We start from the raw sequence: 25,613 nt of genomic DNA on the forward strand, positions 1-25,613 counted from the left end.
TATTTCCCTAGTGTTTTTGTTCCATCTCTTTGAGTTTAAACATTAAGGAACGCAGTAGTTTGAGATTATCTCTGAACATTATTTCATTACCTGAGACCAGTACGATATTAAAGGTTATGTAGAAGAGTGTGATCATCTTGTTGTCTTTCATGGCTGACTTTAGGAACGATCATCTGTGGTGTGTTTTCATGGCTGCATATGCTGTTCTTCTTAAGTCACACCTCTGTTTCCTGGTAACCCGTACACACATCATCCTCTTCCTGTACCACTTCGTATGACTGCTGTGCTGTGTTGTACTGAGGGGTCCACTAAGTGGCCCTAAACTCTTATTTTGTCAAACCATTGTTTTAATAGTCAAGAATTAACTTTCATAATAAGAGCTTTTCCAGCACTCTTGCTTTCCTGCTAAAATTCGGAGGGATTGTGTTGAAAGGTTAATGGAATTAAAATAGGGACAAAGAGTTTAACAATGTTATACACCAACAGAAAGAATATTTACCTCTTTTATAACAAAATGACAATGCCTCTATTAAATGTAATAATGAATGAACCGGTACATCTGCTAGTGTTTGACCCCCTTGCTGTGGCTGCAGTGTCTTGTCACACTTTTAACCTTTGTCTTTTCCATAGTGTAGAGTTTTATGTGACATCGCTTCCACCGGTAAAACCCGTGTATAACAGTTAATGGAAATGTTAAAGTAGACGACTCTAAAACTCTGTCATCACCAAAGCAACAGGTGAACTCTGTGAAACAACAACTCCTTATTGTAAGTCACCTTTCTTCCAAACATTGTCAAAGAGCTGAGGCGACCATGTTGGATCAAGTGTGTGTAACTGTCAGGTTAGTTGCAGAGATCTGAAGAGTTGTTGATGGGAGTGTCGCTGCAGTTTGTGACGTTTGATCCTGCAGCTGTATTCAAAAGTCTGGCAGGAAATCAAAAAGCAACTGGGAGTATTTATGATGCTTGAGGTCCCCCTAAAGCATGTGAGAGAGAAGGATGGAGGACTGCTGGCATTGCACTGGGGTTTTTGTTCATCTACCCTGTGAGTGTGTGTCACTGTGTTCACTGACTGCACAGAAATACAAGCCTTTGTCATCCGGCACCAGATTCTTTACTGTCAATGTCCCACTGTACGTATCAGGCTTGGTGGCTGAGAACTTCCCTTCACTGAATCCAGTTTCATATTCACGGTTTGTGTTTGAAGACATAAACAGTATTTGCTTCAGCGTCTCTCCCGGGAGCTGCCTGTACCAGTACATCTGGTAAAAGGAGACACCCTTGGTGTGGCTGCAGTGTATTGTTGCATTTTCAACCGTGTTTTTCCACAGTATGGGTGTTTGGGTGACCTCGTTGCCATCAGACAGACCTGTGTGTAATTACCGTCACGTTATCAACAAACAAAAAAAGAAAGATCAACTATAATAAGAACATGAGTAATTTGATGTAAAGTTTTAATATTAAGTGGTAGATTTGTATTGTATATTACCTGTAGTCCACAGAAAAAGGACACATGATATGAGAAGGTCTTGTTTGATGCTGGTAATTTCCATGTCAGTCAGAAAGTGTTTGAGTCCTCGTATGTTACAGCGTCATGAAGAGTTGAAGGTGGGAGTGTCACCACATGTAAATCTGTCTGTGTTTTCATGGTGGTTAAACTGGCATAGACCATTTTCCTAAGGAGTTTAAAGTCTCAATCGCAGGTTCCAAGTCTTCCTCATTATAGCATGATGGTCCCATTTAGAGTCAAACAGATGAAAAAGCACTGTATGCAATGGGGCCTGGAAACCATGTGATTAACAGCAACTCTCATTCAATGGCAGGTGTAGGCTCTAAGTCTTGCTCCTGTGTGGCTGCTTCTGGTTTCAAAAGGAAAAATAAAGATGGTGGTTTCAAGAAGGTAGTTCACAAACCAATGGTTGACATCATGGGAGGTTGCGACTTGTTAATTGGTGATTTTGGCTGTTTCTGCTGGTTTCTTGTAAATGTTAGCTGGACTCTGCTGGACTTTGTGACTGAGAGAGGAACCTGTGGATAAAAGATCAAGAAAGAATCAGACAAAATATAAACACGGATGAACAGAGAAATAAAACCTCACAAAATCGAATTGAAATAGCTGTGGTAAAATAAAATAAAATTTCTCAAAATAATTTTGAGAGACTTAATGTACACAAACAAATCTTGAAAAATAAATTCAGGAAACAATAAAAATTGGTTCACTAAATAATTTTGATGTTACCTGAAACCAAAATATTGTTTAAAGTCATGCTGAAGATAAAATAAAATAGGACAATCATTTTGTGTTCTCTGGCTGTTTGGTTAAACCTTGTTGCAGTGGATCATTGTGTTTTCTTCAGTCCATCAGCAGTTACACCTCCTGTATGAGTGAACTCCCTCTTCTCCCAACTTTATAACTGTCATATCAACTCTCGCTACAGTTCAGAGTAACAGAAAGTACAAATACTGCCCCCTAATGAGAGGAGGGTGCGTGTGTAAGGGGCTGGCAGCTGATGAAAGAACCTCATATGCAGGTTTTTGTACTGAGGGCAGATGATGTGTTTCACTGTGTAAACTAGCAGCACAGAAATACACTGCACTGCTGCTCAGGTTCAGTCCTTCGATTTTTAATGTGCACGTCTGATCTTTATTCGCGCTCCCGTCCATTTTCACACCAGATCCAGTCTCTGGGTATTCAGAGTTACCTACCATGTATCCCAGGAGCTGAAGCTGTGTGTTATTTATCTGCTTGTACCAGAGGATTTGATTGTAGTTGTCAATACTGTGTGAACAGCTGATTTTGGCTGATTCTGCTGGTTGCTTGTAAATGTTAGCTGGACTCTGCTGGACTTTGTGACTGAGAGAGGAACCTGTGGAAAAAAGATCGAGAAAGATCAGACAAAATACAAACACTGATGAATTTAAAAACTGAGAAACATAAAACTTCACAAAATCTAATTGAAATAGCTGTGGTAAAATAACATAAAAAGTTCTCAAAATAATTTGGACGTTACCTGAAACCAAAATATTGTTTAAAGTCGCGCTGAAGATAAAATAAAATAGGACAATCATTTTGTGTTCTCTGGCTGTTTGGTTAAACCTTGTTGCAGTGGATCATTGTGTTTTCTTCAGTCCATCAGCAGTTACACCTCCTGTATCAGTCAACTCCCTCTTCTCTCAACTTTATAACTGTCATATCAACTCTCGCTACAGTTCAGAGGAACAGAAACTACAAATACTGCCACCTAATGAGAGGAGGGTACGTGTGTAAGGGGCTGGCAGCTGATGAAAGAACCTCATGTGCAGGTTTTTGTAATGAGGAGCAGATGATGTGTTTCACTGTGTAAACTAGCAGCACAGAAATACACTGCACTGCTGTTCAGGTTCAGTCCTTCAATTGTTAATGTGCTCGTCTGATCTTTATTCGCGTTCCCTTCCATTTTCACACCAGATCCAGTCTCTGGGTATTCCTTGTTTCCAAACATGTATCCCAGGAGCTGAAGCTGTGTGTTATTTATCTGCTTGTACCAGAGGATTTGATCATAGTTGTCAATACTGTGTGAACAGCTGATTTTGGCTGATTCTGCTGGTTGCTTGTAAATGTTAGCTGGACTCTGCTGGACTTTGTGACTGAGAGAGGAACCTGTGGAAAAAAGATCGAGAAAGCATCAGACAAAATACAAACACTGATGAATTTAAAAACTGAGAAACATAAAACTTCACAAAATCTAATTGAACTAACTTTGGTAAAATAACATAAAAAGTTCTCAAAATAATTTGGACGTTACCTGAAACCAAAATATTGTTTAAAGTCACGCTGAAGATAAAATAATATGGGACAATCATTTTGTGTTCTCTGGCTGTTTGGTTAAACCTTGTTGCAGTGGATCATTGTGTTTTCTTCAGTCCATCAGCAGTTACACCTCCTGTATGAGTCAACTCCCTCTTCTCTCAACTTTATAACTGTCATATCAACTCTCGCTACAGTTCAGAGTAACAGAAACTACAAATACTGCCACCTAATGAGAGGAGGGTACGTGTGTAAGGGGCTGGCAGCTGATGAAAGAACCTCATGTGCAGGTTTTTGTACTGAGGAGCAGATGATGTGTTTCACTGTGTAAACTAGCAGCACAGAAATACACTGCACTGCTGCTCAGGTTCAGTCCTTCAATTGTTAATGTGCACGTCTGATCTTTATTCGCGCTCCCGTCCATTTTCACACCAGATCCAGTCTCTGGGTTTTCAGAGTTACCTAACATGTATCCCAGGAGCTGAAGCTGTGTGTTATTTATCTGCTTGTACCAGAAGATTCGATCGTAGCTGTCAATACTGTGTGAACAGCTGATTTTGGCTGTTTCTGCTGGTTGCTTGTAAATGTTAGCTGGACTCTGCTGGACTTTGTGACTGAGAGAGGAACCTGTGGAAAAAAGATAAATGAAGCATTTAACTACAATATGAGCATGAACACTTTGAAAAACATATTAAAATTGTCACTGACAGTGCACCTGCAAGATTACATAGTAAATAAAGACATGAATAAAGATTTCTTTAACAATTGTGTTTATATTACCTATAAGCAGAATCTAGTAAATGAATAGGACAATCATTTTGTATTTCCCTAGTGTTTTTGTTCCATCTCTTTGAGTTTAAACATTAAGGAACGCAGTAGTTTGAGATTATCTCTGAACATTATTTCATTACCTGAGACCAGTACGATATTAAAGGTTATGTAGAAGAGTGTGATCATCTTGTTGTCTTTCATGGCTGACTTTAGGAACGATCATCTGTGGTGTGTTTTCATGGCTGCATATGCTGTTCTTCTTAAGTCACACCTCTGTTTCCTGGTAACCCGTACACACATCATCCTCTTCCTGTACCACCTCGTATGACTGCTCTGCTGTGCTGTGTACTGAGGGGTCCACTGAGTGGCCCTAAACTCTTATTTTGTTAAACCATTATTTTAATAGTCAAGAATTAACTTTCATAATAAGAGCTTTTCCAGCACTCTTGCTTTCCTGCTAAAATTCAGAGGGAATTGTGTTGAAAGGGTAATGGAATTAAAATAGGGACAAAGAGTTTAACAATGTTATACACCAACAGAAAATATATTTACCTCTTTTATAACAAAATGACAATGCCTATATTAAATGTAATAATGAATGAACCAAAATCTTCAGGTGCAATTACAAATACTCAGTCCTCTGTGTAGTTTATCAAAGACACTGTCATCTTCTATTCACTGACCTTGGGATTTTGTGGAGCTTCCTAAGTCGCCTGGATCACTGTGTTGACTCACAGCACAAAAATCCACCCCCCTGTCCTCAGGCTGCAGCTTCTGCACCGTCAAAGATGCAGTCGGACCACAACTCTTCTCTGTTTTTGCTCACTGAAGCCATTTTCCTATTTATGTGGGGGTTGTATTTGCTTCATCGCCTCCCCTGGCAGCTGTCGGAACCAGTACATCTGCTAGTGTTTGACCCCCTTGGTGTGGCTGCTGTGTCTTGTCACACTTTTACCTTTGTCTTTTCCATAGTGTAGAGTTTTATGTGACATCGCTTCCACCGGTAAAACCTGTGTATAACAGTTAATGGAAATGTTAAAGTAGACGACTCTAAAACTCTGTCATCACCAAAGCAACAGGTGAACTCTGTGAAACAACAACTTCTTATTGTAAGTCACCTTTCTTCCAAACATTGTCAAAGAGCTGAGACGACCATGTTGGATCAAGTCTGTGTAACTGTCAGGTTAGTTGCAGAGATCTGAAGAGTTGTTGATGGGAGTGTCGCTGCAGTTTGTGACGTTTGATCCTGCAGCTGTATTCAAAAGTCTGGCAGGAAATCAAAAAGCAACTGGGAGTATTTATGATGCTTGAGGTCCCCCTAAAGCATGTGAGAGAGAAGGATGGAGGAGTGCTGGCATTGCACTGGGGTTTTTGTTCATCTACCCTGTGAGTGTGTGTCACTGTGTTCACTGACTGCACAGAAATACAAGCCTTTGTCATCCTGCACCAGATTCTTTACTGTCAATGTCCCACTGAACTCATCAGGCTTGGTGGCTGAGAACTTCCCTTCACTGAATCCAGGTTCATATTCACGGTTTGTGTTTGAAGACATAAACAGTATTTGCTTCAGCGTCTCTCCCGGGAGCTGCCTGTACCAGTACATCTGGAAAAGGTGGAACCCTTGGTGTGGCTGCGGTGTATGGTTGCATTTTCACCCGTGTCTTTCCACAGTATGGGTGTTTGGGTGACCTCGTTGCCATCAGACAGACCTGTGTGTAATTACCGCCACGTTATCAACAAACAAAAATAAAATCAACTATCATAAGAACCTTCTTAATTTGATGTAATGTTTTAATGTTAAGTGGTCCATTTGTATTGTATATTACCTGTAGTCCACAGAAAAAGGACACATGAAATGAGAAGGTCTTGTTTGATGCTGGTAATTTCCATGTCAGTCAGAAAGTGTTTGAGTCCTCGTATGTTACAGCGTCATGAAGAGTTGTGACGTTACTCCACAGAAAGGACCTCCTATTACAATCTCTGATCTTTGAGAGGTTAGAATGTTTTACTCCAGGTGCAAGAGTCATGTGAGCTTTGATACAAAGATGACAACTGTGTGATGGTGAGGTTTTTGTAGGGGCTGGCAGCTGATGAAAGAACTTCATGTGCAGGTTTTTGTACTGAGCAGCAGATGATGTGATCACTGTGTAAACTAGCAGCACAGAAATACACTGCACTGCTGTTCAGGTTCAGTCCTTCAATTGTTAATGTGCTCGTCTGATCTTTATTCGCGCTCCTTCCATTTTCACACCAGATCCAGTCTCTGGAAGTTCAGAGTTACCTACCATGTATCCTAGGAACTGAAGCTGTGTGTTATTTATCTGCTTGTACCAGAGGATTGCATTGTAGCTGTCAATACTGTGCGAACAGCTGATTTTGGCTGTTTCTGCTGGTTGCTTGTAAATGTTAGCTGGACTCTGCTGGACTTTGTGACTGAGAGAGGAACCTGTGGAAAAAAGATAAATGAAGCATTTAACTACAATATGAGCATGAACACTTTGAAAAAACGATTAAAATTGTCACTGGCAGTGCACCTGCAAGATTACATAGTAAATAAAGACATGAATAAAGATTTCTTTAACAATTGTGTTCATATTACCTATAAGCAGAATCTAGAAAATGAACAGGACAATCATTTTGTATTTCCTTTGTGTTTTTGTTCCATTCCTTTGAGTTTAAACATTAAGGAACGCAGTAGCTTGAGATTATCTCTGAACATTATTTCATTACCTGAGACCAGTACGATATTAAAGGTTATGTAGAAGAGTGTGATCATCTTGTTGTCTTTCATGGCTGACTTTTGGAACGATCATCTGTGGTGTGTTTCATGGCTGCATATGCTGTTCTTCTTAAGTCACACCTCTGTTTCCTGGTAACCCGTACACACATCATCCTCTTCCTGTACCACCTCGTATGACTGCTCTGCTGTGCTGTGTACTGAGGGGTCCACTGAGTGGCCCTAAACTCTTATTTTGTCAAACCATTGTTTTAATAGTCAAGAATTTACTTTCATAATAAGAGCTTTTCCAGCACTCTTGCTTTCCTGCTAAAATCCGGAGGGGATTGTGTTGAAAGGTTAATGAAACTAAAATGGGAACAAAGCTGGAGATGGAGTTTTTGTGAAATACATAATTATCATTTACCCGATGATATGTACGTTTTGCTAAGTCTACCATCTCTGTCTTCAGTCGGGTCTTGATGGCAGGGATGTTGTCAGTACTGATGAACTGTGTTTTGAACCTAGGGTCCAGGAAACAGGCAACATCCAAAAGTTCCTGGATGTTTGGGTTTCCATATTTGTTATTGAGGTATGCTAGGACTTTGGTTTTTATTGATTTAGTCAGGTCAGTGTCCTCAGCATCTTCAGCCAGGACTGATGTGGCAAAAAGGTGGAGAACTGGCTTGAGGTAGGAGATGCTCACATATTCCTCTCCAGAAAGAGCATCTGTAAATTCCAGTAGAGGATGCAGTGCCTTGTGAATTGACTCCAACACGTCAATATCCTGCCAGGTTGGGATGAGGGAGCATGCGTATCGATCACCAGACAATACCTGAGAAATGGCTTTGGCCTGTTCAAGCACCCTGACAATCATCATTTCTTTAGATCCCCATCTTGTTGAGCACTCAGTTATGAGGTTGTGCTCAGGGAGTTTGAGATCCCTCTGTGCCTCCGTCAGTGCTGCCTTCTTCTTCCAACTGTGGGAAAAGTGCCCCACCAGCTTCCTGCACAGTGCTGTTGCCCTTGACACTCTGTCATCTTTGAGTGCATTTTCTGAAAGAAATAAAAAGTAGTGTATTACAAACAATTTGGGTTTTGTGATACAAGGCTATCACCATTACACACTCACATTCTCTGTCATTCTGAAATACACACATCCACACCCCTGTCCTCTCTCTATCTCACACACACACAACACATAAACAGTTTGTGTGTTTATTTCGAACATGTAAAAAAAATAAAATAAATGCAGGTGGGCATTCCACCACAGACAGACATATAAGCACATAAAATCAAAACACATATTTCAATTTACATATTCGAAAAGGAATGGGGAAGTATGAATTTCTTTCATCCCACCCACTTTCCACAACTCAACATAATTTATATATTTGTATATTCAGCTTCCTGATTACTAATCAACACATTCGATTTTTATACTATAGGCCTACACTGATTTCTGTAAATTGGTGAATCTCTCTCTCTTGCACACACACACACACACACACACACACACACACACACACACACACACACACACACACACACACACACACACACACCGACATTATAACTTACCAATGGCAAGATGTAATCTGTGCCCAAAACACTGGACCCTCGTCCATTCATTAAGCCGTGCAGCCAGCAACATATTTGACGCGTTGTCCGTCGTGATGCCGACGTGTTTCTCCTCGTGGAGATCTCAGCTGGCAAGCCCTCTCCAGGCCGGCTGCAATATTTTCCCTGTGTGGTCGTCTGGGAAGTACGCAGCTTGTAGGCAGTGAGCTTTGAGGTTGAAATCTTCATCAATAGAATGGACTGTAAGACTCTGGTAAGGCTCAGATGTGCGGCTTGACCACATATCAGTAGTAGTAGCAAAAACTCCACCGTTTTAAGCTCCGCGGCAACTTTCTCTTTGCACTTTTTGTACAGCTCCGGTATGGCAGTCTGACTGAAGTATGTACGGGAGGGTATACTGTACCGTTTATCAAGCGTATTTATCAATGCCGTGAACCCAAGCTTGGTCACCGTGCTGAGAGGCACCATATCTTTAGCTATGAAGTCGGTTATCGCCAGAGTGATTTCAACGTGCTGTTTTGAATTGCGGTCATATGGAGTGACACGATCAAACATTTCGGTCAGTGATCCCTGTCATGAGGTATTTGGCTTGTCTGGCGCACTGGTGCTCGGCATTTTGGCCATACAACTGTCGTACATGGTTTTATGGTATTTTTTTAAGTGCTGGAACAAGTTTGTAGTGTTACCCCGTGAAGTAGCAACGGTAGCACGGCATGCTCTGCACAACACCTGACAATGCGCAGCATCATCTTTTTTGAAGCCAAAATAATTCCACACCACCGACGTGCTGTTCCTCTTCGTGACTAAAGTCTCAGTTGTGTCAGTTTCTGACTGTTCCGTTGAGCCAGAGGCCATTGTAACAGGTTAAAGGGCAGCATGAAATGTTGATGCAGCCCAGTGCCCTACTCTCTTTCGCACATTGTAATCGCGCACGTTGCGGTTAGAAAATCGCGTTTTATCATATCGCGATTTTATCGCAAATGCAATTAATCGTTCAGCCCTAATTGTAAGTCACCTTTCTTCCAAACATTGTCAAAGAGCTGAGGCGACCATGTTGGATCAAGTGTGTGTAACTGTCAGGTTAGTTGCAGAGATCTGAAGAGTTGTTGATGGGAGTGTCGCTGCAGTTTGTGACGTTTGATCCTGCAGCTGTATTCAAAAGTCTGGCAGGAAATCAAAAAGCAACTGGGAGTATTTATGATGCTTGAGGTCCCCCTAAAGCATGTGAGAGAGAAGGATGGAGGTGTGCTGGCATTGCACTGGGGTTTTTGTTCATCTACCCTGTGAGTGTGTGTCACTGTGTTCACTGACTGCACAGAAATACAAGCCTTTGTCATCCGGCACCAGATTCTTTACTGTCAATGTCCCACTGTACGTATCAGGCTTGGTGGCTGAGAACTTCCCTTCACTGAATCCAGGTTCATATTCACGGTTTGTGTTTGAAGACATAAACAGTATTTGCTTCAGTGTCTCTCCTGGAGCTGCCTGTACCAGTACATCTGGTAAAAGTTGGAATCCTTGGTGTGGCTGCAGTGTATTGTTGCATTTTCAACCGTGTTTTTCCACAGTATGGGTGTTTGGGTGACCTCATTGCCATCAGACAGACCTGTGTGTAATTACCGTCACGTTATCAACAAACAAAAAAAGAAAGATCAACTATAATAAGAACATGAGTAATTTGATGTAAAGTTTTAATATTAAGTGGTCGATTTGTATTGTATATTACCTGTAGTCCACAGAAAAAGGACACATGATATGAGAAGGTCTTGTTTGATGCTGGTAATATCCATGTCAGTCAGAAAGTGTTTGAGTCCTCGTATGTTACAGCGTCATGAAGAGTTGAAGGTGGGAGTGTCACCACATGTAAATCTGTCTGTGTTTTCATGGTGGTTAAACTGGCATAGACCATTTTCCTAAGGAGTTTACAGTCTCAATCGCAGGTTCCAAGTCTTCCTCATTATAGCATGATGGTCCCATTTAGAGTCAAATAGATGAAAAAGCACTGTATGCAATGGGGCCTGGAAACCATGTGATTAACAGCAACTCTCATTCAATGGCAGGTGTAGGCTCTAAGTCTTGCTCCTGTATGGCTGCTTCTGGTTTCAAAAGGGAAAAATAAAGATGGTGGTTTCAAGAAGGTATTTCACAAACCAATGGTTGACATCATGGGGGGTTGCGACTTGTTAATTGATGATTTTGGCTGTTTCTGCTGGTTTGTTGTAAATGTTAGCTGGACTCTGCTGGACTTTGTGACTGAGAGAGGAACCTGTGGATAAAAGATCAAGAAAGATCAGACAAAATATAAACACTGATGAATTAAAAAACTGAGAAACATGAAACCTCACGAAATCTAACAGAAATAGCTGTGGTAAAATAAAATAAAAAGTTCTCAAAATAAGTTTGATGTTACCTGAAACCAAAATATTGTTTAAAGTCATGCTGAAGATAAATTAAAATAGGACAATCATTTTGTGTTCTCTGGCTGTTTGGTTAAACCTTGTTGCAGTGGATCATTGTGTTTTCTTCAGTCCATCAGCAGTTACACCTCCTGTACGAGTCAACTCCCTCTTCTCTCAACTTTATAACTGTCATATCAACTCTCGCTATAGATCAGACTCTGAACCCGTCGATCGCGATCTACCGGTCGATCTCACATCTTCACTGTCGATCCCAGAACTCTCTGGACTCACTGGCTGCGGTTGCGCCGCAGATCAGCTGTGTGTCAGTTGTCTGTTGTTCAAACGACAGAGTGTCGGCTACTGGCGGCGGAGCTGCTGGTTTATCGACTGCATTGCCTTCGAAACCAGTTGGTTTATGTACTAAACTAAACACCAGGACTCTACGGTCTGAAGACCTGCATCTTCCAGTCCATCGATAACAATCAAAGCCCCGTTAGAACAAATGAATGGATTCAGAAAGTGAAAGGCTGGAGTGCTTTTACTTTGAAACGGGTTCGGGAAGTGTTTTAAATAGGTTTCTGTCATATACAGATAAACATTGTGTTTCACTGAACAGTAAACTGAGAAAATTATCTTTCACCTGAGTTTTAATGTTTATCTGTTGATTTTATGTCCCAAACATGCATTTTAAAACGTTAAAACCACTTTCTGCGTGCGTTTCAAAATAAAAGCACTCCAGCGATTCTTTTGACAGAATCCCTTCTTTTGTTTAAAAAGTGTTTTTTATTGTGAAATATTTGCAGGAGCGATAGACGCACGGCTTCATGCTGTTTAGTACTTGTATTTATTTGAGTACAAGGAATACTTTCAGACAAGGAAATAGTCATATTTATGGCCATATTCAAGGCAAAGCCTATGTAAAAACATTGTGCTGCAGCAGCAGCTCCTCTGCAGAACATATTGTTGAACTGAAGCTAAATATTGTGCACTGAACAGATGCTGTAAATATGAATTGATATTAATGTGAATATTGTGCATTGAATAGATAAAGTTGCACAACTGCTTTTCTTTGTGTATATTTATGCTTGTACATTCAGCCTTTAACAGAAAATGCAAAAACTAATAAATATGACCCTCCTAAGTGGGTTTTTTGGAAGACATCAGGGTGGTAGATCTCAGCTTACGTTTGGAATTTAAAAGTGATCTTTGGCTCGAAAAGGTTGGTGATCACTGGTTCAGAGTAACAGAAAGTACAAATACTGCCTCCTAATGAGAGGAGGGTACGTGTGTAAGGGGCTGGCAGCTGATGAAAGAACCTCATGTGCAGGTTTTTGTACTGAGGAGCAGATGATGTGTTTCACTGTGTAAACTAGCAGCACAGAAATACACTGCACTGCTGTTCAGGTTCAGTCCTTCAATTGTTAATGTGCACGTCTGATCTTTTCTCACGTTCCCGTCCATTTTCACACCAGATCCAGGCTCTGGGTATTCCTTGTTTCCATACATGTATCCTAGGAGCTGAAGCTGTGTGTTATTTATCTGCTTGTACCAGAGGATTTGATTGTAGCTGTCAATACTGTGTGAACAGCTGATTTTGGCTGTTTCTGCTGGTTTCTTGTAAATGTTAGCTGGACTCTGCTGGACTTTGTGACTGAGAGAGGAACCTGTGGAAAAAAGATCGTGAAAGATCAGACAAAATACAAACACTGATGAATTTAAAAACTGAGAAACATGAAACTTCAAAAAATCTAACAGAAATAGCTGTGGTAAAATAAAATAAAAAGTTCTCAAAATAATTTTGAAGTTACCTGAAACCAAAATATTGTTTAAAGTCACGCTGAAGATAAAATAAAATAGGACAATCATTTTGTGTTCTCCGGCTGTTTGGTTAAACCTTGTTGCAGTGGATCATTGTGTTTTCTTCAGTCCATCAGCAGTTACACCTCCTGTATGAGTCAACTCCCTCTTCTCTCAACTTTATAACTGTCATATCAACTCTCGCTACAGTTCAGAGTAATAGAAAGAACAAATACTGCCACCTAATGAGAGGAGAGTACGTGTGTAAGGGGCTGGCAGCTGATGAAAGAACCTCATGTGCAGGTTTTTGTACTGAGCAGCAGATGATGTGTTTCACTGTGTAAACTAGCAGCACAGAAATACACTGCACTGCTGTTCAGGTTCAGTCCTTTAATTGTTAATGTGCTCGTCTTATCTTTATACGCGCTGCCGTCCATTTTCACACCAGATCCAGGCTCTGGGTATCCAGAGTTACCTAACATGTATCCCAGGAGCTGAAGCTGTGTGTTATTTATCTGCTTGTACCAGAGGATTCGATCGTAGCTGTCAATACTGTGTGAACAGCTGATTTTGGCTGTTTCTTCTTGTTGCTTGTAAATGTTAGCTGGACTCTGCTGGACTTTGTGACTGAGAGAGGAACCTGTGGAAAAAAGATAAATGAAGCATTTAACTACAATATGAGCATGAACACTTTGAAAAACAGATTAAAATTGTCACTGGCAGTGCACCTGCAAGATTACATAGTAAATAAAGACATGAATAAAGATTTCTTTAACAATTGTGTTTATATTACCTATAAGCAGAATCTAGTAAATGAATAGGACAATCATTTTGTATTTCCTGAGTGTTTTTGTTCCATCCCTTTGAGTTAAAACATTAAGGAACGCAGTAGTTTGAGATTATCTCTGAACATTATTTCATTACCTGAGACCAGTACGATATTAAGGTTATGTAGAAGAGTGTGATCATCTTGTTGTCTTTCATGGCTGACTTTAGGAACGATCATCTGTGGTGTGTTTTCATGGCTGCATATGCTGTTCTTCTTAAGTCACACCTCTGTTTCCTGGTAACCCGTACACACATCATCCTCTTCCTGTACCACCTCGTATGACTGCTGTGCTGTGCTGTGTACTGAGGGTCCACTGAGTGGCCCTAAACTCTTATTTTGTCAAACCATTGTTTTAATAGTCAAGAATTAACTTTCATAATAAGAGCTTTTCCAGCACTCTTGCTTTCCTGCTAAAATTAGGAGGGGATTGTGTTGAAAGGTTAATGGAATTTAAAAGGGAACAAAGATGGAGTTTAACAATGTTTTACACCAACAGAAAGAATATTTACTTATTTTATAACAAAATGACAATGCCTCTATTAAATGTAATAATCAATGAACCAAAATCTTCAGGTGCAATTACAAATACTCAGTCCTCTGTGTAGTTTATCAAAGACACTGTCATCTTCTATTCACTGACCTTGGGATTTGTGATTTTGTGGAGCTTCCTAAGTCGCCTGGATCACTGTGTTGACTCACAGCACAAAAATCCACCCACCTGTCCTCAGGCTGCAGCTTCTGCACCGTCAAAGATGCAGTCGGACCACAACTCTTCTCTGTTTTTGCTCACTGAAGCCATTTTCCTATTTATGTGGGTGGTTGTATTTGCTTCATCCCCTCCCCTGGCAGCTGTCGGAACCAGTACATCTGCTAGTGTTTGACCCCCTTGCTGTGGCTGCTGTGTCTTGTCGCACTTTTACCATTGTCTTTTCCATAGTGTAGAGTTTTATGTGACATCGCTTCCACCGGTAAAACCCGTGTATAACAGTTAATGGAAATGTTAAAGTAGACGAATCTAAAACTCTGTCATCACCAAAGCCACAGGTGAACTCTGTGAAACAACAACTTCTTATTGTCATTCACCTTTCTTCCAAACATTGTCAAAGAGCTGAGGCGACCATGTTGGATCGAAATGTAATAATGAATGAACTGGTACATCTGCTAGTGTTTGACCCCCTTGGTGTGGCTGCTGTGTCTTGTCCCACTTTTAACCTTTGTCTTTTCCATAGTGTAGAGTTTTATGTGACATCGCTTTAACCGGTAAAACCCGTGTATAACAGTTAATTTCATTACCTGAGACCAGTACGATATTAAAGGTTATGTAGAAGAGTGTGATCATCTTGTTGTCTTTCATGGCTGACTTTAGGAACGATCATCTGTGGTGTGTTTCATGGCTGCATATGCTGTTCTTCTTAAGTCACACCTCTGTTTCCTGGTAACCCGTACACACATCATCCTCTTCCTGTACCACCTCGTATGACTGCTGTGCTGTGCTGTGTACTGAGGGGTCCACTGAGTGGCCCTAAACTCTTATTTTGTCAAACCATTGTTTTAATAGTCAAGAATTAACTTTCATAATAAGAGCTTTTCCAGCACGCTTGCTTTCCTGCTAAAATTCAGATGGGATTGTTTTGAAAGGTTAATGAAATTAAAATAGGGACAAAGAGTTTAACAATGTTATACACCAACAGAAAGAATATTTACCTCTTTTATAACAAAATGACAATGCCTCTATTAAATGTAATATTCAATGAACCAAAATCTTCAGGTGCAATTACAAATACTCAGTACTCTGTGTAGTTTATCAAAGACACTGTCATCTTCTATTCACTGACCTTGAGATTTGGGATTTTGTGGAGCTTCCTAAGTCGCCTGGATCACTGTGTTGACTCACAGCACAAAAATCCACCCCCCTGTCCTCAGGCTGCAGCTTCTGCACCGTCATAGATGCAGTCCGACCACAACTCTTCTCTGTTTTTGCTCACTGAAGCCATTTTCCTATTTATGTGGCCGGGTTGTATTTGCTTCATCCCCTCCCCTGGCAGCTGTCGGAACCAGTACATCTGCTAGTGTTTTACCCCCTTGCTGTGGCTGCTGTGTCTTGTCGCACTTTTAACCTTTGTCTTTTCCATAGTGTAGAGTTTTATGTGACATCGCTTCCACCGGTAAAACCTGTGTATAACAGTTAATGGAAATGCTAAAGTAGACGACTCTAAAACTCTGTCATCACCAAAGCAACAGGTGAACTCTGTGAAACAACAACTTCTTATTGTAAGTCACCTTTCTTCCAAACATTGTCAAAGAGCTGAGGCGACCATGTTGGATCAAGTGTGTGTAACTGTCAGGTTAGTTGCAGAGATCTGAAGAGTTGTTGATGGGAGTGTCGCTGCAGTTTGTGACGTTTGATCCTGCAGCTGTATTCAAAAGTCTGGCAGGAAATCAAAAAGCAACTGGGAGTATTTATGATGCTTGAGGTCCCCCTAAAGCATGTGAGAGAGAAGGATGGAGGAGTGCTGGCATTGCACTGGGGTTTTTGTTCATCTACCCTGTGAGTGTGTGTCACTGTGTTTACTGACTGCACAGAAATACAAGCCTTTGTCATCCGGCACCAGATTCTTTACTGTCAATGTCCCACTGAACGCATCAGGCTTGGTGGATGAGAACTTCCCTTCACTGAATCCAGTTTCATATTCACGGTTTGTGTTTGAAGACATAAACAGTATTTGCTTCAGCGTCTCTCCCGGGAGCTGCCTGTACCAGTACATCTGGAAAAAGGTGGAATCCTTGGTGTGGCTGCAGTGTATTGTTGCATTTTCACCCGTGTCTTTCCACAGTATGGGTGTTTGGGTGACCTCGTTGCCATCAGACAGACCTGTGTGTAATTACCGTCACGTTATCAACAAACAAAAAAAGAAAGATCAACTATAATCAGAACATGAGTAATTTGATGTAAAGTTTTAATATTAAGTGGTAGATTTATATTGTATATTACCTGTAGTCCACAGAAAAAGGACACATGATATGAGAAGGTCTTGTTTGATGCTGGTAATATCCATGTCAGTCAGAAAGTGTTTGAGTCCTCGTATGTTACAGCGTCATGAAGAGTTGAAGGTGGGAGTGTCACCACATGTAAATCTGTCTGTGTTTTCATGGTGGTTAAACTGGCATAGACCATTTTCCTAAGGAGTTTAAAGTCTCATTCGCAGGTTCCAAGTCTTCCTCATTATAGCATGATGGTCCCATTTAGAGTCAAATAGATGAAAATTACTTTTGCAATGGGGCCTGGAAACCATGTGATTAACACCAACTCTCATTCAATGGCAGGTATAGGCTCTAAGTCTTGCTCCTGTGTGGCTGCTTCTGGTTTCAAAAGGGAAAAATAAGATGGTGGTTTCAAGAAGGTAGTTCACAAACCAATGGTTGACATCATGGGAGGTTGCGACTTGTTAATTGGTGATTTTGGCTGTTTCTGCTGGTTTCTTGTAAATGTTAGCTGGACTCTGCTGGACTTTGTGACTGAGAGAGGAACCTGTGGATAAAAGATCAAGAAAGATCAGACAAAATATAAACACGGATGAACAGAGAAACATAAAACCTCACAAAATCAAATTGAAATAGCTTTGGTAAAATAAAATAAAAAGTTCTCAAAATAATTTTGAGAGACTTAATGTACACAAACAAATCTTGAAAAATAAATTCAGGAAACAATAAAAATTAGTTCACTAAATAATTTTGACGTTACCTGAAACCAAAATATTGTTTAAAGTCACGCTGAAGATAAAATAAAATAGGACAATCATTTTGTGTTCTCCGGCTGTTTGGTTAAACCTTGTTGCAGTGGATCATTGTGTTTTCTTCAGTCCATCGGCAGTTACACCTCCTGTATCAGTCAACTCCCTCTTCTCCCAACTTTATAACTGTCATATCAACTCTCGCTACAGTTCAGAGTAACAGAAAGTACAAATACTGCCCCCTAATGAGAGGAGGGTGCGTGTGTAAGGGGCTGGCAGCTGATGAAAGAACCTCATATGCAGGTTTTTGTACTGAGGAGCAGATGATGTGTTTCACTGTGTAAACTAGCAGCACAGAAATACACTGCACTGCTGCTCAGGTTCAGTCCTTCGATTTTTAATGTGCACGTCTTATCTTTATTCGCGCCCCCGTCCATTTTCACACCAGATCCAGGCTCTGGGTATTCCTTGTTTCCAAACATGTATCCCAGGAGCTGAAGCTGTGTGTTATTTATCTGCTTGTACCAGAGGATTCGATCGTAGCTGTCAATACTGTGTGAACAGCTGATTTTGGCTGTTTCTTCTTGTTGCTTGTAAATGTTAGCTGGACTCTGCTGGACTTTGTGACTGAGAGAGGAACCTGTGGAAAAAAGATAAATGAAGCATTTAACTACAATATGAGCATGAACAGTTTGAAAAACAGATTAAAATTGTCACTGGCAGTGCACCTGCAAGATTACATAGTAAATAAAGACATGAATAAAGATTTATTTTACAATTGTGTTTATATTACCTATAAGCAGAATCTAGTAAATGAACAGGACAATCATTTTGTATTTCCTTTGTGTTTTTGTTCCATCCCTTTGAGTTAAAACATTAAGGAACGCAGTAGTTTGAGATTATCTCTAAACATTATTTCATTACCTGAGACCAGTACGATATTAAAGGTTATGTAGAAGAGTGTGATCATCTTGTTGTCTTTCATGGCTGACTTTAAGAACAATCATCTGTGGTGTGTTTCATGGCTGCATATGCTGTTCTTCTTAAGTCACACCTCTGTTTCCTGGTAACCCGTACACACATCATCCTCTTCCTGTACCACCTCGTATGACTGCTGTGCTGTGCTGTGTACTGAGGGTCCACTGAGTGGCCCTAAACTCTTATTTTGTCGAACCATTGTTTTAATAGTCAAGAATTAACTTTCATAATAAGAGCTTTTCCAGCACTCTTGCTTTCCTGCTAAAAGTCGGATGGGATTGTGTTGAAAGGTTAATGGAATTAAAATAGGGACAAAGAGTTTAACAATGTTTTACACCAACAGAAAGAATACTTACCTCTTTTATAACAAAATGACAATGCCTCTATTAAATGTAATAATGACTGAACCAGTACATCTGCTAGTGTTTGACCCCCTTGCTGTGGCTGCAGTGTCTTGTCCCACTTTTAACCTTTGTCTTTTCCATAGTGTAGAGTTTTATGTGACATCGCTTCCACCGGTAAAACCTGTGTATAACAGTTAATGGAAATGTTAAAGTAGACGAATCTAAAACTCTGTCATCACCAAAGCCATAGGTGAACTCTGTGAAACAACAACTTCTTATTGTCATTCACCTTTCTTCCAAACATTGTCAAAGAGCTGAGGCGACCATGTTGGATCAAGTGTGTGTAACTGTCAGGTTAGTTGCAGAGATCTGAAGAGTTGTTGATGGGAGTGTCGCTGCAGTTTGTGACGTTTGATCCTGCAGCTGTATTCAAAAGTCTGGCAGGAAATGAAAAAGCAACTGGGAGTATTTATGATGCTTGAGGTCCCCCTAAAGCATGTGAGAGAGAAGGATGGAGGAGTGCTGGCATTGCACTGGGGTTTTTGTTCATCTACCCTGTGAGTGTGTGTCACTGTGTTTACTGACTGCACAGAAATACAAGCCTTTGTCATCCTGCACCAGATTCTTTACTGTCAATGTCCCACTGTACGTATCAGGCTTGGTGGCTGAGAACTTCCCTTCACTGAATCCAGGTTCATATTCACGTTTTTTGTTTGAAGACATAAACAGTATTTGGTTCAGCGTCTCTCCCGGGAGCTGCCTGTACCAGTACATCTGGAAAAAGGTGGAACCCTTGGTGTGGCTGCAGTGTATTGTTGCATTTTCACCCGTGTCTTTCCACAGTATGGGTGTTTGGGTGACCTCGTTGCCATCAGACAGACCTGTGTGTAATTACCGTCACGTTATCAACAAACAAAAACAGAAAGATCAAGTAAATAAGAACATTCTTAATTTGATGTAAAGTTTTAATATTAAGTGGTAGATTTGTATTGTATATTACCTGTAGTCCACAGAAAAAGGACACATGATATGAGAAGGTCTTGTTTGATGCTGGTAATTTCCATGTCAGTCAGAAAGTGTTTGAGTCCTCGTATGTTACAGCGTCATGAAGAGTTGAAGGTGGGAGTGTCACCACATGTAAATCTGTCTGTGTTTTCATGGTGGTTAAACTGGCATAGACCATTTTCCTAAGGAGTTTACAGTCTCAATCGCAGGTTCCAAGTCTTCCTCATTATAGCATGATGGTCCCATTTAGAGTCAAACAGATGAAAAATTACTTTTTGCAATGGGGCCTGGAAACCATGTGATTAACAGCAACTCTCATTCAATGGCAGGTGTAGGCTCTAAGTCTTGCTCCTGTATGGCTGCTCCTGGTTTCAAAAGGGAAAAATAAAGATGGTGGTTTCAAGAAGGTATTTCACAAACCAATTGTTGACATCATGGGAGGTTGCGACTTGTTAATTGGTGATTTTGGCTGTTTCTGCTGGTTTGTTGTAAATGTTAGCTGGACTCTGCTGGACTTTGTGACTGAGAGAGGAACCTGTGGATAAAAGATCAAGAAAGAATCAGACAAAATACAAACACTGATGAATTAAAAAACTGAGAAACATGAAACCTCACGAAATCTAACAGAAATAGCTTTGGTAAAATAAAATAAAAAGTTCTCAAAATAAGTTTGATGTTACCTGAAACCAAAATATTGTTTAAAGTCGCGCTGAAGATAAAATAAAATAGGACAATCATTTTGTGGTCTCTGGCTGTTTGGTTAAACCTTGTTGCAGTGGATCATTGTGTTTTCTTCAGTCCATCAGCAGTTACACCTCCTGTATGAGTCAACTCCCTCTTCTCTCAACTTTATAACTGTCATATCAACTCTCGCCACAGTTCAGAGTAATAGAAAGAACAAATACTGCCACCTAATGAGAGGAGGGTACGTGTGTAAGGGGCTGGCAGCTGATGAAAGAACTTCATGTGCAGGTTTTTGTACTGAGCAGCAGATGATGTGTTTCACTGTGTAAACTAGCAGCACAGAAATACACTGCACTGCTGTTCAGGTTCAGTCCTTCGATTGTTAATGTGCTCGTCTTATCTTTATTCGCGTTCCCGTCTATTTTCACACCAGATCCAGGCTCTGAAACTCCAGAGTTACCTACCATGTATCCTAGGAACTGAAGCTGTGTGTTATTTATCTGCTTGTACCAGAAGATTCGATCATAGTTGTCAATACTGTGTGAACAGCTGATTTTGGCTGTTTCTGCTGGTTTCTTGTAAATGTTAGCTGGACTCTGCTGGACTTTGTGACTGAGAGAGGAACCTGTGGAAAAAAGATAAATGAAGCATTTAACTACAATATGAGCATGAACACTTTGAAAAACAGATTCAAATTGTCACTGGCAGTGCACCTGCAAGATTACATAGTAAATAAAGACATGAATAAAGATTTCTTTAACAATTGTGTTTATATTACCTATAAGCAGAATCTAGTAAATGAACAGGACAATCATTTTGTATTTCCCTAGTGTTTTTGTTCCATCCCTTTGAGTTTAAACATTAAGGAACGCAGTAGTTTGAGATTATCTCTGAACGTTATTTCATTACCTGAGACCAGTACGATATTAAAGGTTATGTAGAAGAGTGTGATCATCTTGTTGTCTTTCATGGCTGACTTTAGGAACGATCATCTGTGGTGTGTTTCATGGCTGCATATGCTGTTCTTCTTAAGTCACACCTCTGTTTCCTGGTAACCCGTACACACATCATCCTCTATCACATCACCTCACCCTTTCAAATAGATGAAAAAGCACTGTATGCAATGGGGCCTGGAAACCATGTGATTAACAGCAACTCTCATTCAATGGCAGGTGTAGGCTCTAAGTCTTGCTCCTGTATGGCTGCTTCTGGTTTCAAAAGGGAAAAATAAAGATGGTGGTTTCAAGAAGGTATTTCACAAACCAATGGTTGACATCATGGGGGGTTGCGACTTGTTAATTGATGATTTTGGCTGTTTCTGCTGGTTTGTTGTAAATGTTAGCTGGACTCTGCTGGACTTTGTGACTGAGAGAGGAACCTGTGGATAAAAGATCAAGAAAGATCAGACAAAATATAAACACGGATGAACTGAGAAACATGAAACCTCACGAAATCTAACAGAAATAGCTGTGGTAAAATGAAATAAAAAGTTCTCAAAATAAGTTTGATGTTACCTGAAACCAAAATATTGTTTAAAGTCACGCTGAAGATAAATTAAAATAGGACAATCATTTTGTGTTCTCTGGCTGTTTGGTTAAACCTTGTTGCAGTGGATCATTGTGTTTTCTTCAGTCCATCAGCAGTTACACCTCCTGTACGAGTCAACTCCCTCTTCTCTCAACTTTATAACTGTCATATCAACTCTCGCTATAGATCAGACTCTGAACCCGTCGATCGCGATCTACCGTCGATCTCACATCTTCACTGTCGATCCCAGCACTCTCTGGACTCACTGGCTGCGGTTGCGCAGATCAGCTGTGTGTCAGTTGTCTGTTGTTCAAGCGAGTGTCGGCTACTGGCGGCGGAGCTGCTGGTTTATCGACTGCATTGCCTTCGAAACCAGTTGGTTTATGTACTAAACTAAACACCAGGACTCTACGGTCTGAAGACCTGCATCTTCCAGTCCATCGATAACAATCAAAGCCCCGTTAGAACAAATGAATGGATTCAGAAAGTGAAAGGCTGGAGTGCTTTTACTTTGAAACGGGTTCGGGAAGTGTTTTAAATAGGTTTCTGTCATATACAGATAAACATTGTGTTTCACTGAACAGTAAACTGAGAAAATTATCTTTCACCTGAGTTTTAATGTTTATCTGTTGATTTTATGTCCCAAACATGCATTTTAAAACGTTAAAACCACTTTCTGCGTGCGTTTCAAAATAAAGCACTCCAGCATTCTTTGACAGATTCTTTTGACAGAATCCCTTCTTTTGTTTAAAAAGTGTTTTTATTGTGAAATATTTGCAGGAGCGATAGGCATGCTGACTGTGCTGTTTAGTACTTGTATTTATTTGAGTACAAGGAATACTTTCAGACAAGGAAATAGTCATATTTATGGCCATATTCAAGGCAATGTCAGGGTTTAATATTTTCCAGTGCTTAGGTTCCACCATTTCCAAGGTGTTTTCAGTTATTTAGTATCTCCTCCTGTTTCATGTTTTCACACTCCGTGTTCTGTTTCGTGTTTTATTTTGTAGTCTCTGTTGCTTGTGTGTTCTTTCTTCACTTCCTGTCTGTGATTGTCTGCACCAGTCCTCATGTGTTACACCTGTGTCAAATTGCCCCTGCCTTTCCTGTGTGTCTGTATTTAAGCCTCGGTTCTTCCCTTTGTCCTGGTCGGATCGTCGTCGTATGTCTCTGGTCGTATGTGTTCTCGTGTCTACCCGTATACCCGTCCTAATCTCCTGTCCTGTCCTGTCCTCCTGTCCGGATCTCCTGCCCTGCTATCCCTGTACTTCTGTATCCCGTGTCTCCTGAGCCTCTGCACCTCTGCACCCCCGTGTAAGCTTCCTGTATTTTTCCCTTTGTGCTCCCAGTTTGGTTTGTTAAAGATTCGTTTTGATTAAAATTATACCTTTGTAAGTTTAAACTCTGCGTCTGGGTCCAACTGCCCCCCACACCGTGACAGAACGATCCGACCAAAGATATGGACCCAGCAGAGATTAGTTTTTTTCACGAACAAGTTTATTATTTGGATTGTCTGGTGGACAAGCTGGGTTCACCGGGCACCCAGCACCAAGCAGAGACCCTGGAGGAGATCTCTGTTGTGGAGGTATGGCTGAGAGACCGCCCTTGGGTGAGCCATTTCGTCCCGTACCTCGTGGAGGTGAGGGACAGACTTCAAGAATTCCTCAACCCTCCAGTCCCATCCTCAAACCCGTACGTGGGAAGCCGCCTGGCTCGGGGAGGACCCCGCAGCCTCCAGAAAGCTTCTGCTGTGGGTGGCAGAGGTCGGAGCAGCAACCCCCCGCCTCTCTGGCCTGTTCACAGGCACCACCCTCCAGCCTCATCCACAAACCCATACGTGGGAAGCCGCCTGGCGTTTGGAGGACCCCGCAGCCTTAGGGAGAAAGTCTCTGCTGGGGGTGGCAGACGTCGGAGAGGGGGCGCCCACAACAGGAACCCCTCACCTCCAGTCCTGGCTGAGCCACAGCCTTCCCCTGTCCTGGCTGGGCCGCAGCCTTCCCCTGTCCTGGCTGGGCCGCAGTTCCCTCCTGTTCCGCGCCGGAGGGTCGGCTGACGTCACTCCTGTTCCGGCGTCGGGGATCCTCGCAGCGTCTCTTCTAGTTCCTGTCCCGCGCCGGAGGGTCCCGGCTGACGTCACTCCTGTTCCGACGTCGGGGATCCTCGCAGCGTTTCTCCCAGTCCCTGTCCCGCGCCGGAGGGTCCCGGCTGACGTCACTCCTGTTCCGACGTCGGGGGTCCTCGCGGCGTCTCTTCCAGTTCCTGTCTCGCGCCGGAGCGTCCCGGCTGACGTCACTCCTGTTCGGCGTCGGGATCCTCGCAGCGTCTCTTCCAGTTCCGTGTCGCGCCGGAGGGTCCCGGCTGGCGTCACTCCTGTTCCGGCGTCCGGGTCCTCGCGGCGTATACTCCAGTTCCTGTTCGGCCGGAGAGTCCCGGGCTGGCGTCACTGCTGTTCCGGCGTCGGGATCCTCGCAGCGTCTCCTTCAGTTCCTGTCCCGCCGGAGGGTCCCGACTGACGTCCCGACTGACGTCACTCCTGTTCCGGCGTCGGGATCCTCGCAGCGTCTCCTCCAGTCCTGTCCCGCGCCGGAGAATCCCGGCTGACGTCACTCCTGTTCCGTCGGGGATCCTGGCAGCGTCTCTTCCAGTTCCTGTCCCGCGCCGGAGAATCCCGACTGACGTCACTCCTGTAAGGCGTCGGGATCCTGCAGCGTCTCTTCCAGTTCCTGTCCCGCGCCGGAGAATCCCGGCTGACGTCACTCCTGTTCCGACGTCGGGGGTCCTCGCAGTGCTTCTTCAAGTTCCTGTTCTGCGCCGGACGGTCCCGGCAGACGCCACTCCTGTTCCGGCGTCGGGGGTTCCGGCAGCAACCACGCCGGCCCCAGTTCCTGTTCTGCGCCGGACGGTCCCGGCAGACGCCACTCCTGTTCCGGCGTCGGGGGTCCCGGCAGCAACCACGCCAGTCCCAGTTCCTGTTCTGCGCCGGACGGTCCCGGCAGACGCCACTCCTGTTCCAGCGTCGGGGGTCCCGGCAGCTGCGACTCTGGTTCCTGCCCCACGTCCAGGGCTGAGGTCTGCGCCCCTTCATGTTTCGGGACAGCTGCAGAAGCGGCGGTCATCTCCTGAGCTCCCGTGCTCCGTCCCTGATCGGCCAAGGTGCCGTCCTCCTGAGCCCCTGTACTCTGTTCCTGATCGGCCAAGGTGCCGTCCTCCTGAGCCCCTGTACTCTGTCCCTGAGCGGCCAAGGTGCCGTCCTCCTGAGCCCCTGTACTCTGTTCCTGAGCGGCCAAGGTGCCGTCCTCCTGAGCCCCTGTACTCTGTTCCTGATCGGCCACGGTGCCGTCCTCCTGAGCCCCTGTACTCTGTTCCTGATCGGCCAAGGTGCCGTCCTCCTGAGCTGTGTACTCTGTCCCTGAGCGGCCAAGGTGCCGTCCTCCTGAGCCCCTGTACTCTGTTCCTGATCGGCCA

At 42.5% G+C, this 25,613-nt stretch overlaps 1 protein-coding gene and 3 long non-coding RNA genes across 5 annotated transcripts in view; 1 reads left to right on the top strand and 3 right to left on the bottom strand.

The window, feature by feature from the left end:
- The window catches only part of LOC124852592 (B-cell receptor CD22-like), a 483,032-nt gene that overhangs the window by 141,284 nt on the left and 316,135 nt on the right, over positions 1-25,613 (top strand). The gene's annotated exons all lie outside the window — the stretch shown is intronic.
- On the bottom strand, positions 17,158-18,634 carry LOC124852647. The gene is made up of 3 exons (XR_007033067.1): positions 18,535-18,634; positions 17,622-18,250; positions 17,158-17,408 (listed from the first exon to the last, which is right to left on the bottom strand). It is a non-coding gene; the product is annotated as an uncharacterized LOC124852647 (long non-coding RNA).
- Positions 19,510-20,806, bottom strand: LOC124852641. 2 transcript variants are annotated; one of them, XR_007033056.1, is made up of 3 exons: positions 20,618-20,806; positions 19,933-20,472; positions 19,510-19,813 (listed from the first exon to the last, which is right to left on the bottom strand). It is a non-coding gene; the product is annotated as an uncharacterized LOC124852641 (long non-coding RNA). The 2 variants fall into 2 exon arrangements; XR_007033057.1 differs by having other exon boundaries at positions 19,933-20,302; positions 20,704-20,764.
- LOC124852642 lies at positions 21,123-21,682 on the bottom strand. Its single transcript, XR_007033060.1, has 2 exons — positions 21,531-21,682; positions 21,123-21,246 (listed from the first exon to the last, which is right to left on the bottom strand). It is a non-coding gene; the product is annotated as an uncharacterized LOC124852642 (long non-coding RNA).

This window comes from Hippoglossus stenolepis, chromosome 2 (genome assembly GCF_022539355.2).
Source record: "Hippoglossus stenolepis isolate QCI-W04-F060 chromosome 2, HSTE1.2, whole genome shotgun sequence".
Lineage (NCBI taxonomy): Eukaryota > Metazoa > Chordata > Actinopteri > Pleuronectiformes > Pleuronectidae > Hippoglossus > Hippoglossus stenolepis.